The 15610-nt window shown below is 37.8% G+C and overlaps 1 pseudogene; it reads right to left on the bottom strand.

Annotated features, from left to right (window-relative positions):
• Window positions 1-8015: 8015 nt before the first annotated feature.
• LOC123795684 (peroxiredoxin-1 pseudogene) lies at window positions 8016-15134 on the bottom strand (annotated as a pseudogene).
• Window positions 15135-15610: the final 476 nt, after the last annotated feature.

Below are 15610 nucleotides of genomic sequence, written 5' to 3'. Positions count from 1 at the left end.
CTGACTGAGTCACCAGGATCCCCAAGAGTCAACTTTTTAAAAAACTCCCTTCTGAAGGGGTGCTTGGGTGGCTCAGTCGTTAAGCATCTGCCTTAGGCTCAGGGCGTGATCCCAGAGTCCTGGGATGGAGCCCCACATCAGGCTCGTCTGCTGGGAGCCTGCTTCCTCCTCTCCTACTCCCCCTGCTTGTGTTCCCTCTCTCGCTGGCTGTCTCTCTCTGTCAAATAAATAAATAAAATCTTAAAAAAAAAAAAACTTATTAAAAAAAAAAACCAACTCCCTTCTGCTCTAATGCTTAATAATTTCTAAATCTCTTTTTTATTATACTTATCATAAGAAAGTTGACTCAGATTAACTGAGGCAATATTTGTAAAACATATTAAGGCCAATAATACAATGAAATGAAAATTATGAAAAGAAGGCTGTGTACAATATAGGGTTTATAAAGAGTAGGTCAGAGTGGGTGTTTTCAAGAACTGTTCGACAGTAAATATGAAAATGGGGCTATGCAATTTTATATCCAGGTAGATGTGAAAACAAAATTGAGGGGCAGTACAACATAGTGATTAGAGGTATGGGCTCCAGAGGTTAAATCCCTAAGTGAAAATGGCAGCTTTTCAAATTACTAGCTGTGTAATATTGGAAGTTTCTTAACCTATCTGAATTTCAGTTTCTGTATCTGTAAAACCTTTTAAAAATTGTGGCATAAAATTGTAAGCATTCTTCAAATGTTAGCTGTTATTATAATGAAAAGTTGGCAAAGCAAGGTTAGTATATTCATAGCAATCGTATAATACTTTTTCCTGGATTCTGGTATTTGGCTTAGGCAGAGAAAGTACCTGAACTTCACATTCTATATAATAATGAAAGAGTGAAAACAAAAAACAAAAAATTATTGAATTCCTGCTGAATGGTAGGAATCGTGTTGGCATTCCACATATATAATTTTCTTTAACCTAAAAACGAGTTTATAATGTAGGTATTATTTTTGTTATTTTACAGATGAGGAAGCTGGCTTAGAGATATTAAGTACCCTAGATTATTGTCAATTTAACAAAATGATTTCTTTTATCATTGAGAAAGTGGGGTGAATTTCAGGGAGACTGATTTCCTCATATGAATCCTAGAAAAAAATATAGTAGGTAGTTAACTGCTTCCACATAATACTGATTCCTACCTGTAGATATAATCACACATGTCCTGTTAACAGGGCTGTGTCCCTCCTGTCTATGGCTGGCTATTTCGTTTATGTGTTGATTTCTTTTCGTTTTACTATTTTTACTTGCAGTAGAGTCAATTAATTCTAGACAGACTTGAAAAGTAGGTGAGTTATATCTTTTCATCCTAAGAAATACCTCTTTCCTTTCTACTTTTCATGTACCCTATCTTTCAGCAAGAACTATTTTTGTTCTTTTATTTTTATTTATTTTTATATTTTTTAAGGATTTTATTTTTAAGTGAGATTTGCACACAACATGGGGCTCAAACTTACAACTCCAAGATTAAGAGTTGCTCACTCCACCAACCGAGCCAGCCAGACACCTCAGAAAAGACTATTTTTAGAAGAACATCTAAAATCAATCACTTATAACTGGATGTAAATTCCGTTTGTTTTTCCTGCTCCTCAGAAGATTATCTCAAATCTTACCTGCCCTTTATTAGACATTTTACTCTATTAAAAGAAATCTAGGCTTTTTTGAGTAAGAAAGGCATTCTTTGGGAAGTTGGGAAGTGATCTCTTCAGAAATTTCTAAAATATAATAAATTAGTTTGGAAATAATTTACCTATGTATCAAACAAACCCTGAAATAAAACAGAAACCTAAACTGATTATTAATATCTGCTTGCTGAAACTTATTTAACTGATTTAAAAAAAAAAAACAAATGTCACTTTATAATAAGTCTTTACTTTTTTTGGCCCCCAGACTGTGCCCTAAAGTAATGCAGAAGTCTAAAGTTTTTATATAAAGTCAAATCATGAGACTTGACTATATACAGCTGAATGTAGGTATTACTACTATATTTAGATTATGTTGGTGGGGTTGGCTTTTAGCTTGTACTTAGATATATGAATGCTTGGCCACTCTCAATTAGAGTCAGGCTTATATTGATCAAGGATAATCGGGACACCTGGCTGGCTCAGTCAGTAGAGCATGTGACTCGATCTTGGGGTCATGAGTTCGAGCCCCATGTTAGGCATAAAAATTACTTAAAAAATAATGAAGAAAAGTACTCATGTTGGTATTTCTTGGATAGCTTCCGTGAATAGGAAATATCGGTCTCTATAAGTTAGGATTAGAGTAGGATGTTACAGCAAAGAGAAGGATGATTCAGTAAGTTAAATAAGATAGAAGTTGATTTCTCCTTTACAGAACAGTTCAAACTGAGTGGTTTAGCTCTATTCTAGGAGGTTATTCAGAGATCCAGGTTTTTTTCCAGAGGTTGCCCTGTCACCCCTTAGAGCTGTCATCCTCTGCATGGTAGAGGAAGGGTCTTTGTAAATCCCAGATGGTGATAAGGGGAATGACAGCATGATGGGTATATGGTCGTGGTCCCAAGACTTAGGTCCATGAGAGGCGTATATCACACTATCTTCTATGGAAGAGAAGACTTGTAGGACTTCATTGTGCAAAGGAGGCTGGAAAATTCTGCTTAGTTTTGGGTCTAGGCATAAGGGGAAAATAGATTTTGGTAGACAGGTAACAGTCTTTGCCTTATGGTGTGTACTATTTCTGGTTTTCATGGTAAGGTTTCCTGATTATATGCAGGTGGTGGTGTTGTTTTTTTTTTCCTGAAAAGGGTAAGAATTGATATAGTTTCTGTATGGACCCTTGAACTGGAGCAATAATACCACCTTTATTTTTCTGCACACTGTGTGTATTATTACATCCTGACTATAATGGTGAGAAATTATAATCTCTCTTTGAATAGGATCCTCTCTGCTCTTTTTTTTTAAAAAAACTTATTTGATCTCAGAAGAATAGGAAGCAATATTAAAAATTGTGATTTACCTATATCTTGTGAATCTGTTTCTAGTTCTTTTTCTTTACAGGGAAAAAAGCTAGCTTCTACTACTAACTCTGCCATGAAAAATAAGTTCTTAGTAGATCAAAACACATTTTAATCTCCTTTCTTCCTGAATCAGTGCACAATTTAAGCGTCGCTTAGTAGATACCATCTAATGTGTGCTCTTTTAAAATCATCTAGAGTACAGGTAACTTTTAATGGGAGGTTTCCCAGAGAAATAAAACATAAGGCGTTCTTTATGGTTAATAACTCATTCTTCAACTGAGATAGAATATTAGATACCTTATAGTTGGAAAGGAAAGAGAATGGTGTCCATTTGTGCAGGGTAATGATTATTCTCTAGTTTTATAGGGTGATCAAATTTAAGTTTTTTTTTTTTAAGACTTTATTTATTTATTCGACAGAGATAGAGACAGCCAGCGAGAGAGGGAACACAAGCAGGGGGAGTGGAAGAGGAAGAAGCAGGCTCATAGCAGAGGAGCCTGATGTGGGGCTCGATCCCACAACGCCGGGATCACACCCTGAACTGAAGGCAGAGGCTTAACCGCTGTGCCACCCAGGCGCCCCGATCAAATTTAAGTTTTGATGTGACATGAATTTTTGTGTGTAATAAGACTCCCACAGACCCAAGAAACCCCTCATTGCCCATTATCATCTCCACTTCCTAGTGTATGCTTAAATTCTCAGTTAGAGGGTTTGCGGAAGGGTTTGCCTTGCTAAAACTCAACTCTCTCTGGGAAATTAACTCTTTAAAACTTATTATCATTTTATACTTTATCTTGGCCGAATTTGTTCTTGAGTGTCTTGAGGTTTCACTCCGATGTGAGCAAGCAGGATGCTTGAAGTCGTTGTGGGCAGGTGCGCTGATCAGGGAAATGGCCACAAAAAGATTTTTTTGCTTGAAAGATGAGTTTAATTTGTGGAATTGTTCTTCACAGAGGGTCACTTTGAGTTCTAACTGATTTATAGAGGATAAATTAGAGCTGATCATGCCCACTAAAAGAATTTATTATGTGCAAAAGGCATGCAACAGTCCCTGAATTTTTAGTCCTCATTTTTTAAGTTAGAGAATTATTATTGGTAGTTTAATGAGAAAAGAAAAACAAAACAGTCTTATGGACAAAATCATAATGAATTGACAATACCTACCAAGATTTAATTTTCATTGATCATGCTAAAAGTTTTGATGAAGAGATTTTTAAATTTATATAGCACCTTAATGATAAAATATATTGGTGGTAAATCCAAAGGATTGGTGAAATAGGATTTAAATAACATACTTTTTTAAATAAGGGTATTGATCTATTGTCGGTATTCTGAGGTTATCAGTCAAATGTTAACATTTGTTTTCAGCCCTGAGCTTAAAAACAATTGCGGGTAAGAAGGCTTGGCGAGGAGGGAAGAGTTTTCCTCTAACTGGACAAAAATAGATCCTGCCTGTTTTGAGATTTTCTGAATGTTTAGGCCTTTGTAAATTGTAAAAAAAAATATAAAAGTTTAAAATTTGTGTTAGGTAAATCTCACTTTAAATTGGATTCAAGACATTGTCGTGGTTGCCAGTAACTGTTCTGTGTGAATCCTTGAACTCTAAGTTTTAGATTTAGATCTAACAGGTAACTACATTGTCAACTCCTGTAGAGTGATGGGCCATGTTTCGTTAACGTTTCTGTACCTAGTTTCTGGCATCTAGTAAGCAATAAGTAAGTATTAAATGGATATTTGATATTTCCTTAATAGATTCAAATTTAGCGTTAATTCATAAGTAATTATTGATTCATTTCTTTTTTTTTTTTAATTTCTTTATTTGACGGAGATAGAGACAGCCAGCGAGAGAGGGAACACAAGCAGGGGGAGTGGGAGAGGAAGAAGCAGGCTCATAGCGGAGGAGCCTGATGTGGGGCTCGATCCCATAATGCTGGGATCACGCCCTGAGCCAAAGGCAGACGCTTAACTGCAGTGCCACCCAGGCGCCCCTATTGATTCATTTCTTAAATGCTATGTGCTAAAGAAGAGCCAGAGATGAGTAAAATGGCCTGGTTAACTTAGGAGAGATGAGACAAGGGTGGATGTAATTATAATATTAGGTGGGCTAAGGTGAGTATCCTGAGATAAATGTAAACAGTATGTAAGAGAGGTACAAAGGGCAGAGAGCTTGCACAGAGTTTGGAGATTGAAGATTGCCTTCAGGAGGATGTGATATTTGAGGCTGAAACTTGAAAGGTGGTCATGCAGCTGCATGGTGAATTGGAAGGGTAGTCATGGCAGAGAGCATATCCTATATAAAGTATCAGTGCAAATCATACTATTTTCCACTTCTGAATGGCCATAGCTATTCTACAGCAATTGCTTCACAATATGTCTTAACAATTTTATAGTAAGGTTGTTATCCTTATTCCCTCCACTAAAATATAAACTTTTTAAGGTCTATGTGTTGGTCCATCTTGTATCTCTGCTAAATATGCGAATGCTCTGTACACAAAAATATTTTGAAATTTACTTTGCACCTTTCAAATTACCAAAGATTTTATAGTTTCACTATTTTTTTAAAGATTTTATTTATTTACTTAGTTGAGAGAGAGAGTGAGTGAGAGAGAGCACACGAGCAAGGGCAGAGGGAGAGGAGAGGCAGAAGCAACCTGCTTCTCTGCTGAGCAGGGAGTCCGATGCGGGGCTCGATCCCAGAACCCTGGGATCATGACCTGAGCTGAAGGCAGACACTTAACCCACTGAGCCACCCAGGCGCCCCTAGTTTCACTATTTATGTTAGATCTACTGACTGACAACCAAAATAGCTCCTCAAATCTGATACGTAATCGGCCATTTCTAGAACAGCAGTTAAGGGCTAAGGCACTGGAGTTAGGACTGCCATTTTTTTTTTTTTAAAGATTTTATTTATTTATGTGACAGAGAGACAGCCAGCGAGAGAGGGAACACAGCAGGCGAGTGAGAGAGGAAGAAGCAGGCTCCCAGCGGAGGAGCCCGATGTGGGACTCGATCCCGGAACGCCGGGATCACGCCCTGAGCCGAAGGCAGACGCTTTTAACGACTGCACTACCCAGGCGCCCCAGGACTGCCATTTTTAAATTACTGGTTTAACTACATACCACGCAGTGGAATTGTGGCGATTTAGTAACCACAGAGGACTCAGTTTTCTCATCTATAAAAAGGAATGGTACTCCTATTTATTGTACAGGGCTCTGTGACAGGTTAAAGATGGCTAGAAATACTTTGCTACCCCTTCCTTTGAGAGGTAAAGTGCAATTTTCATCTCTTTGAGTCTGAGTTGGCCTTGGCGATGGTCTTAATGAACAAACTGCAATGGAAGTGAGATTCTGGGACTTTTGAGACTAGATCTAATGCTCTGCAACTTTTGATCAACCCTTTTTGAATTCTCGCTCTTGGAAAACTGTCTCTCAGCGTCCTTAGCCAATCCTATAAGAAATCCGACTACTCTTAGCCACACTGGAGACACCATGTGCCAGCTGAACTTAGCTTTCCAGCCAAGGCACCTGACATGTGTGTTAAGCCTCTGGGACTCTTCAGAACAGCCCATCTACCAACTAATACCATATAGTGACCTCAGCCGACTCCATGTGGAGTGTAAGTATCACCAGTTCTAACCCTATCTGACTTTTTAACCTGATTTCATTAATCATGAAATATAAGTGGCTGTTGTTTTAAAACACCAAGTTTTGATCTGATTTATTAATGACAACAAATAGCTAGAACATGCTGTTATGAAGATTAAATGATTCAAAGTATAGAAAACACTGAGCACATTGCCTGGCACATAGTAAATATTTCACAAACATTTTTTTGCTATTATGGTATTATTGTACCATAACCACAATTATGAACTCTGCGTGTGTGTGTGTGTGTGTGTGTGTGTGTGTGATTTTCAAGGACTGAGAAAATAAACTGAAAATGAAAGGCAATGATATGATGCACTTTCATATAAAGTAGCCTTTGTTAAATGGACATTCTGTAAGGAATTCTTGCTTTTTGACGGCTAAGCATTTAATAATGAGTTTTTTTCTTTAAGGTGCTTATTCCCCCCTAGAATTTTTCTCAGATTACTGTGTATTGTCCATCTGCACAGCCCATCTGAATGATCTTTACTACGTCGTTGGCTTCAGTTTCTGTCATTTGTTAATGAAGCCCAAATCTTTATCTTTAGTCAACTTATTTTTGAACTTCAGATGGGATGTTCAGTTGCTTACTGAAAAGCTTCACCTAAATGTACCATATGGCAAAACTGAACTCCTCAACTCCTCACCCTTTCCCCTTAACTTTCCCTTGTTTACTATCCACTCAGGTGCTTAAGTCAAAATCTGAGTTTTAAGTAAAAAATCTGGCCTAAGACCACAATTCATATTGGTTATGTGCTTGTTGGAAAAGGATCCTGTACATAGATGGTGACTGAAAAATTTGAGGCTTTTTAAACCTAGCTTATGTACTATGATACAGGAATTTCTATGTTGTATGAAGCACATATGTATAGAAATAGTAAAGAACATTTTATAAGGTATGTGATATTTGGGATGTGCTAAGGGAACTACAGTAGTTTAGCAACCCTTGAGAGTTAGACCTTTTCTATCTTTTGTTTTTCATGCTCAAGCCTATAGAGGTTTGGAATACATGCATTCATCCAAATTTTAATCTGAAGGATGACAATTAGCCATATAGAATTCATCTGTCTATATTTTCTTTTTGTTCCCTCTTTCAAGTTTAATAGAAACAACAAAAGATCAAAAGTGATGCCCCACTACTGTATATATCAGTTGACCTGTCCCATAGCACAGCTCAGGCCACTCTCCTTGGAGGAAGAAAGCTGGCCTCCCCAAGCCCTGCAGCAAAGGCCTGTCCTGTCCTATACCACATCTGCACTGAGTCTAGAGTTGTGTGTTTTAAGCATGACCACAATAGTACAAACGAGCTTCTGTCTTCATGGCTGCCCTCTGCAGCCTGGCCCTAAAATGGGCCAGTGCTCACTTCTTCTTGGAGAAATATTCTTTGCTCTTCTGGATATCAGGCTTGATGGTACCACTGCCAGGTTTCCAGCCAGCTGGGCACACTTCCCCATGCTTGTCAGTTAACTGGAAGTCTAAGAGTCTCATCCACAGACTGGCCCACCAAGAGGACATTCACCATGATCTGCTGAAGGATACCTTTATCATCAGTGGTAAAGAGGTCTCTGAACACAATGTCTCCATCAGCCTCTAAGACTCCATAGTCCTGAGTGATGGTACGCTTGGAGTCGGATACCAAGGGCATGTTCGTGGGTCCCAGTCCTCCTTGTTTCTTGGGTGTGTTGGTCTATGCCAGGCAATAGAAATGAGAATCCACAGAAACACCAATCACTTGGCAGTTGAGTTTCTTAAACTCTTCTGCCCTGTCATTGAAAACAAGGATCTCTGCGCGGCACACAAAGATGGAGTGAAGAGGGTAAAAGAAGAATATGATCTATTTTCCTTTGTAGTTAGATAGACTGATGTCCTTGAACTGGCCATCTGGCATAACAACCATGGCTTTGAAGTTGGGGGCAGGATGCCCAACTTTGACATTTCCTGAACACGTCTTGCCATTGACAGCTCTAAGAGCACTCCAAAGACCAGTCAGGAGGAAGACACTGTCTATATATTTCTTAATGCTTTGGTACTGTTACCAGTAGTAAAGCCCATTATTTTTTCTAGTTGGCACACAACGCCTTTCTTCTCCTCTTCACAGCTTTGTCAAAACCAGACATTATTCTACACTGGCCATGTGTCCAGTCCCACATGAATACTCGAAATCTTGATATTTTATTTTATTTATTTATTTTTTAAAAATTTTTAAATGTTTTTTTATTACATTATGTTAGTCACCATACAGTACATCCCTGGTTTCTGATGTAAAGTTCGATGATTCATTAGTTGCGTATAACACCCAGTGCACCATGCAATACGTGCCCTCCTTACTACCCATCACCAGCCTATCCCATTCCCCCACCCCCTCCCCTCTGAAGCCCTCAGTTTGTTTCTCAGAGTCCATAGTCTCCCATGCTTCACTCCCCCTTCTGATTACCCCCCTTTCTAAATCTTGATATTTTAAATCAAATTTGATCAACTGCTTAGACTTAAGTATCTCCTGTCTCCTAATGTCATTTTTAATATAATTTTTATTTGGATTTTAGTATAACTTTATGATAATTTATGGTTCTCTGAGCTTTAATCCCTGGAAATAATTGCAGGAAAAATTTCTGTGGCTTAAATCTGGAAAATACTCCTTCTGTTGAAGATTTACCCATATATGCTACCATACTGAAAAAGTAAACTTGTGGGAAAATTATACTTGTTAAGCTTGTTTAATCCAGTGGTTGCCCTGTAACTTAAAAAAGTTCACATTTGTCATGCTCTTTACTCTTCAGTTTGAAAGACTTAGAACTTTAAAACTGATACTCACTTTAGTTAATTTCATGAATGCCTTTTCTATAGCACTGACTCAGAGAGGGAATCTTTTATGTGTATACTTTCCACTTGGGTACACTACATAAGAGTCTTTTTTTCTCTTTCTTAAAAAGCTTCCCTAATTGTTCACTATTGCTTTAGATGATTTCTGAAATTCCTTGACAATCAGTCTTAGGTGGGCTTGCTTTCTGAAGGTGAGACTTTTTCCTTTCACTGCCCACATTCAGACATTGCCAGATCTGTCTGTTGTATTTTTTTTGACTCTTTGCTTTTTCCTTTCCTTTTTTACTTTGCAGTCTTTGTCTTGCCAATGCTCTTTCAGCTTAATAGAATATTATTTTTGTGTTCCCACAATGACTTTATAAGAAAATGTATCCATTAGAGGATAGCCGTATACCTCAGAATGTTTCATTTAACAAATTATTTTGCATAGGTTTCCTTTAGCCTGAAATCTCTGCACATCAGATGGGTTCCAAATATCCTTGACTTTCCAGAAATGCCTCAGTTGTATAAAATAAAGCATATAAACAAGCTTACAAGCATGTGCTAACGTAATCACACTGAAGGAAGAATAGTGTTTTGGCAGAAAACTTTTTAATTAGTTGCTTTAGTAAAAACGGCTACAACTCCATCTTCTACTCAGCATAGAAAATGCACTTTGGTCTTTAGGTCAGCTCATACAAGACAATTAACTGGCAAGAAAGTCAGCACTCTTCACTGCATGGATACAACAATATCAGGGAAGTGTTAGAATAACTTAAACTTCCCTAATGAGCTTCAGGGATTTAATGAGAAGATTTTCTGTTCTTGTATGATTAATATTGCCTGTGATAGAAAGAGGACTTGTCTATGTGCATGTGTGAAGGAAATTTAGAGCAAAAGGGTTCAAGATAAATGATGAGGAGGAAGTTAAGAAGTGGTTAATCCCTCAGAGCCCAAAGGGGATTAATTATTGATAACCGGTAACCTCCACCAGCATGAGTCGTCTCTCCAAATAGTTATTACAGCCTACAATAAAATAGCAAACAACTATTTTTAAACTACCAGCAGTTTAACCATTTATTTTCTGAATTTAGTCAACCAAGCAATCTGTGCTGGCAAGCTGTACGAATATGTGAAAATTGTGAACCTATATCATATATTTAAAGGTACTATTATTATTTATAATTGGTCTTAGATATTTTTCTTTATAAAAATAGACATTGTAAATCACTCAGTCAAAGTGGGTGAACTGACTCTGCGGGTCCATGTGATGCATGTTTGTGTAGGTACAAAGCTCTGTGTGGGGGTGGGTACGATTGGAAAGTCAGTAGATTAGAATGGGATGAAGAAGAAGAAAAAATAAGAAGAGATAGTTCAAAACAGTCACTGATATTAAGTAAAACATTATTAATATATGTGGGCGTACATAATCACTTTTTTTGCACAAACACAAGTACAGGTCTCCCTTGCTTTCCTAAAGCTCACTTCTGCAAAAGACCTGCGTTCTTACCTGCTTTCACTAACCCCAAAGAAAGGCGAAGAGAATTTTCACTTTTACGCTATGGTGGTTACTTCTTTGTTTATGTTGTTTCAGCTAATGAACGCTTTCACAGGAGCGCTCTACTCTCAGAGAGAGGGGAAAACCTGTCGTTTTTGAGTTACTGGTTTTCACTATCACTTATGCACTGAAGCAGACCGCACGATGGTAAGAAGTAGTGAGAATTTAGTGAGAGGAAGTGACTGGAAGTAATGAGAAGTAGTGAGGATCTTAAGGATGGTGAGAGAGGTTAGATACACGGAGATGGTCATCATGTTTCACTAGAGGTTAGCCAGGGACGTGAGCAAAACCTGGATAGCAGGTTGATGGAGCCTAGGAGACTAGGATGGCTTTTTAAATTCTAACTGGGGAAACAGGAGTTATAGAGAAAAAGGAGTAAGAGCAGACGCAGAAGATGGAGGAGAGAACCATTTTGTTGCTGTTGTCAGCTGTCTCTGAATGTGTGTTGAGGAGGTTTTAATTTCTGCATTTAATTAATTTATTTAAAAAGCAGTTAAATTGGGGCACCTGGGTGGCTCAGTTGGCTAAGTGTCTGTCTTTAGCTCAGGTCATGATCCCAGGGTCCTGGGATCCAGCCCCACATTGGGCTCCCTGCTCAGCAGGGAGTTTGCTTCTCCCTCACCCACTCCTTCGCTTGTGTGCTCTCTCTCAGAATAAATAAAATCTTAAAAAAAAAAAATGAAGACAGGCGCCTGGGTGGCTCAGTTGGTTAAGCGTCTGCCTTTGGCTCAGGTCATGATCCCAGGGTCCTGGGATCGAGTCCCTCATCAGGCTCCTCACTCAACGGGGAGCCTGCTTCTCTCTCTGCTTGCCACTCCCCCTACTTGTGCGCTCTCTCACCCTCTTACTCTCTGATAAATAAATAAATAAATAAATAAATAAATAAATAAATAAATAAATGAAATCTTAAAAAAACAAAGATGATACATAGAAAATAAAAAAAAAAAAAAAGAAAGAAATGTTTCAATGGCCCACAGGCACACCTCTAACTTTCTGTATTTCAGACCCAATACGGGAGAGTTTGGGGTCCTTATACTGCAGCAAAAATTGGGGTGCATGCAGCCACACTGCCTGTGATGCCTGTGGAATGGATTTGTTGGACCAGGGGTGGTACACCACAAGGGATTGGATCTTATATACACTTTCTCTCCTTTCTTGCTATAAGTACATACGGTACCACTTGGTCTGGTGTACGTATTATCTGTTTAAGCAGCCCTGAATATTGCACTGGTCTCTTCCCTGGTGTCACTTATCTACCTTTTAAGCTTGGCTGCATTCATGTTATATTCTATTAAGCATAGTCTGACTACCCGGTGAATGGTGAAACAGAGTTTTTCCTTCTCAAGCTTCAATGAGAATTGTGCCATGGTTTGGAGGTAGGAGGAGAATTAGAAGTCATTAATCATCCATCAATACTGATTACCATTAAGAATGGTTGTTTCAGGTCGATCAGCTTATTGCTGCTTTAATATTTTTCTTAGGTCACAGAACATTGGTCAACCCAGCATCATCAGCTCAGTTGGCTGATTTCTGCCTTCGGTACAAACTTCTTAGATGGACCACACAGCCATTCCTCTCTTGGGTCTCATGGTCTTCCTCTCAAGAATTTTTCCAGGGTAACGGGTGAGTTTCCTCACTGCTCTGGATCTCCGGAGCTCTCTTATTTCACATTTACAGGAATCGCCAATCCACATCCTCTCTTAAGCTCTACTTTCCCCTTATTTATTTATTTTTTTTTACATTTGACATTGATTACCATTAAAACTAGAATCTGAATCATTACCAACAAAGATATTACCTATTTTTTCTTGAACCAAAGGGCATAATTTTAAAAACATTCCAGGAAGGCAGGGATGGTACACTGACTCTCTAGTATGGTGAAGAGAGAGGAGAGTAACAAAGGAGTCGTGAATTTTAAAATTATTTAAACATTCATATTCTGCCAAATTTGTATGTAAGTGTGCATGTTACTTTCACCAATTACAGTGATACAAATGGGTCTTAAGAAATAGCAAAAAACTGGGGCGCCTGGGTGGCACAGCGGTTAAGCGTCTGCCTTTGGCTCAGGTCATGATCCCGGTGTTATGGGATCGAGCCCCACATCAGGCTCCTCCACTAGGAGCCTGCTTCTTCCTCTCCCACTCCCCCTGCTTGTGTTCCCTCTCTCGCTGGCTGTCTCTATCTCTGTCAAATAAATAAATAAAATCTTAAAAAAAAAAAAAAAGAAATAGCAAAAAACTATTTTGTCAAATAGGAGTCAGGAGGTATGGAAATTCTCCCCATTTTAAGTGCTCCTGAATTACTGGCCTTTCTGTGGTTGAATTTATATTAACAAAGAGAATTGAATATTAAGGCAATTAATCAGAACGTTCAGCTTAAAAATAGCAATTGAAAAATAAGTGAAATTTCCTACAGAATTCTAGGGTTTGGTCTCAACATGGATAAGATTCATTAGGTAGATGCTTAGCCCTCTTCTTTGCTCTTCAGAAAAGATTTTTCTCTAATTGTCACTGTGTGTAAAGTAAAATGAAAATAGATAATACAAATATTCTGATTGATTAAAATTGTGTCTTCTAAGAAATATGTCAGGATTCAAGAATATCTTATTGCAGTTTGTTTTTTTCTTACTGTTTTTTTTTCAACCACCATCTTCTAATAACTCACAACTGCATTTTTTCTTGTTAGAACATGTCATCCAGCACTTTTTGATTACATGTTCTCAGATAATAGCTGGGGCAGATTGACCAAAGGAGAGCAATTTCTTTAATCAGGATAACATAATGATTCTATCACAAACTTTAGATAGGACTATGGATATCACCATTTTGGGGGGATCTATTAATAGCACTGTATCTGTAGTGGAATTGAAGATAGCACCTTCTTCAGGTCTCAATATAACTCTATAAAAGGCCATAACAATGCCTTTAGAATCAAATCCATTTGCTGTTCTACAGAAAAGCAAGTTTTCTAGTTACTTGGCCATAACCTGAGAACAGGGACTCTGCAAATATTAAGCAGTGGAACGTAGTGAACAGGATCTGAGAATTCTGCCTGGCCAAAGCCAGGGACCTTTAGCTTCTCTCTTGTTTTGAGTCATTTTATGGGCAACAGTTTCTTCACCGATGAAAAGAGGGAGTTGTCCAACACATTCTGGGGTCCTTCCAGTTCTAAAGTTCTTTGGCTTACTTACCTGCAGCCCAAGAGACGCCTTGAATCTGGCTGGTATGTAATAAGTATTTGATGATTATGACCGATGTTTGACTTCCAAGTGCAAAGTAGCACATGCTACATGGAAAGGCCGTGATATCCCAATATTTATAATTTGGGAAGCAGATTGATTTGGGAGCAATGTGATGAAAATAAATGAATTTTGATTACTTAGGTCAAAGAGAAATAGTTGTTATTTAAAAACAATCTGGGGGCACCTGTGCGGCTCGACTGGTTAAGCATCCGACTCTTGATTTTGGCTCAGGTCATGATCTCAGGGTTGTGAGATCAAGCCCCATGTCTGGCTGTGCTGGGTGTGGAGCCTGAGTAAAATTCTCTCTCTCCCTCTCCTTCTGCCCCCACTTAAAAAATAAAAAAAATAAATAAAAAATAAAAAATCCGAACTAAGTGAAAATAAAATACCGAATATACTAGTTAAAATATATTATTTTTTTTATCTTTGATAATGTGCCAGATAAGTGGTTGCAATATGTTAAATGTAATGAATATATTTAAAAGAAGCCTTTTTAGCTATTTGAGGGGTTTATACTTTGTGACTATAACCAGTATATTCATTATTTAAAAAACATAAACTGAAAGAAACCAATATTTAGATAGGTAAGGAAACAGACTGCAGGTTTACATTTTCCTCTCAACAAGGCTACCAAATAGACTCACATATCATTATGTACTTGTATGACCACTAAAAGTTGAAATAGAAAAACATTACAGTATGCTTTTAGTTAACATTTCTTACGTTTACAGAATGAATTGACATTTTCTTGTCTATGGAGTTACTAATAGTAGTTGATGTCCTTTGAGTACTTGTACTGCTCTAAATAATTACCTATATTTACTCTTTAATCCTCGTAACAACACTATAAACTACTTACTATTACTATCATTATCTCCATCTTGCCGGTGAGGAAATTGAGGACCAGAGATGTTCATTAATTTGCTTAAAGGCACACAACCAGTAAGTGGTAAGCCCAAGATTTAAACCCCAGTATTCTGGTTTTATGCTCTTAACCAACTGTGATATTGGCATCTTGTCATGATGACTTCCGAGAGCATTACTAAATTATATGAAATGTATTATGTCCTTATTTATTCACAAGTTTACTAAGGAAAAAATTCACCTTTCCATGTCTTCAAACGAATGTATAATTTTCTCCTTCATCCACATCTACAATTTCTATTTCTTTATCCTTTGTAAAACTAAGAAGCTGTGATATTAACTTTTTCTTTGTTTCAATCTGAGACTCTAATTCAATTATATGATTTGCTAGCCTGTGTGCTAGATTATATCAATGCTTTTTATCTTTTGCTTTTAACAGGTAGGGAACCAATTTGTGGTAAATTGCTGTGGACTGAAAACTATGTGCCGTGT

This window comes from Ursus americanus, chromosome 35 (genome assembly GCF_024610735.1).
Source record: "Ursus americanus isolate L20-20 chromosome 35, mUrsAme1.1.p, whole genome shotgun sequence".
Taxonomy (NCBI): Eukaryota; Metazoa; Chordata; class Mammalia; order Carnivora; family Ursidae; genus Ursus; species Ursus americanus.
The sequence above is the reverse complement of the archived record's forward strand: the minus strand, read 5'-3'. Positions and strand labels throughout refer to the sequence as shown.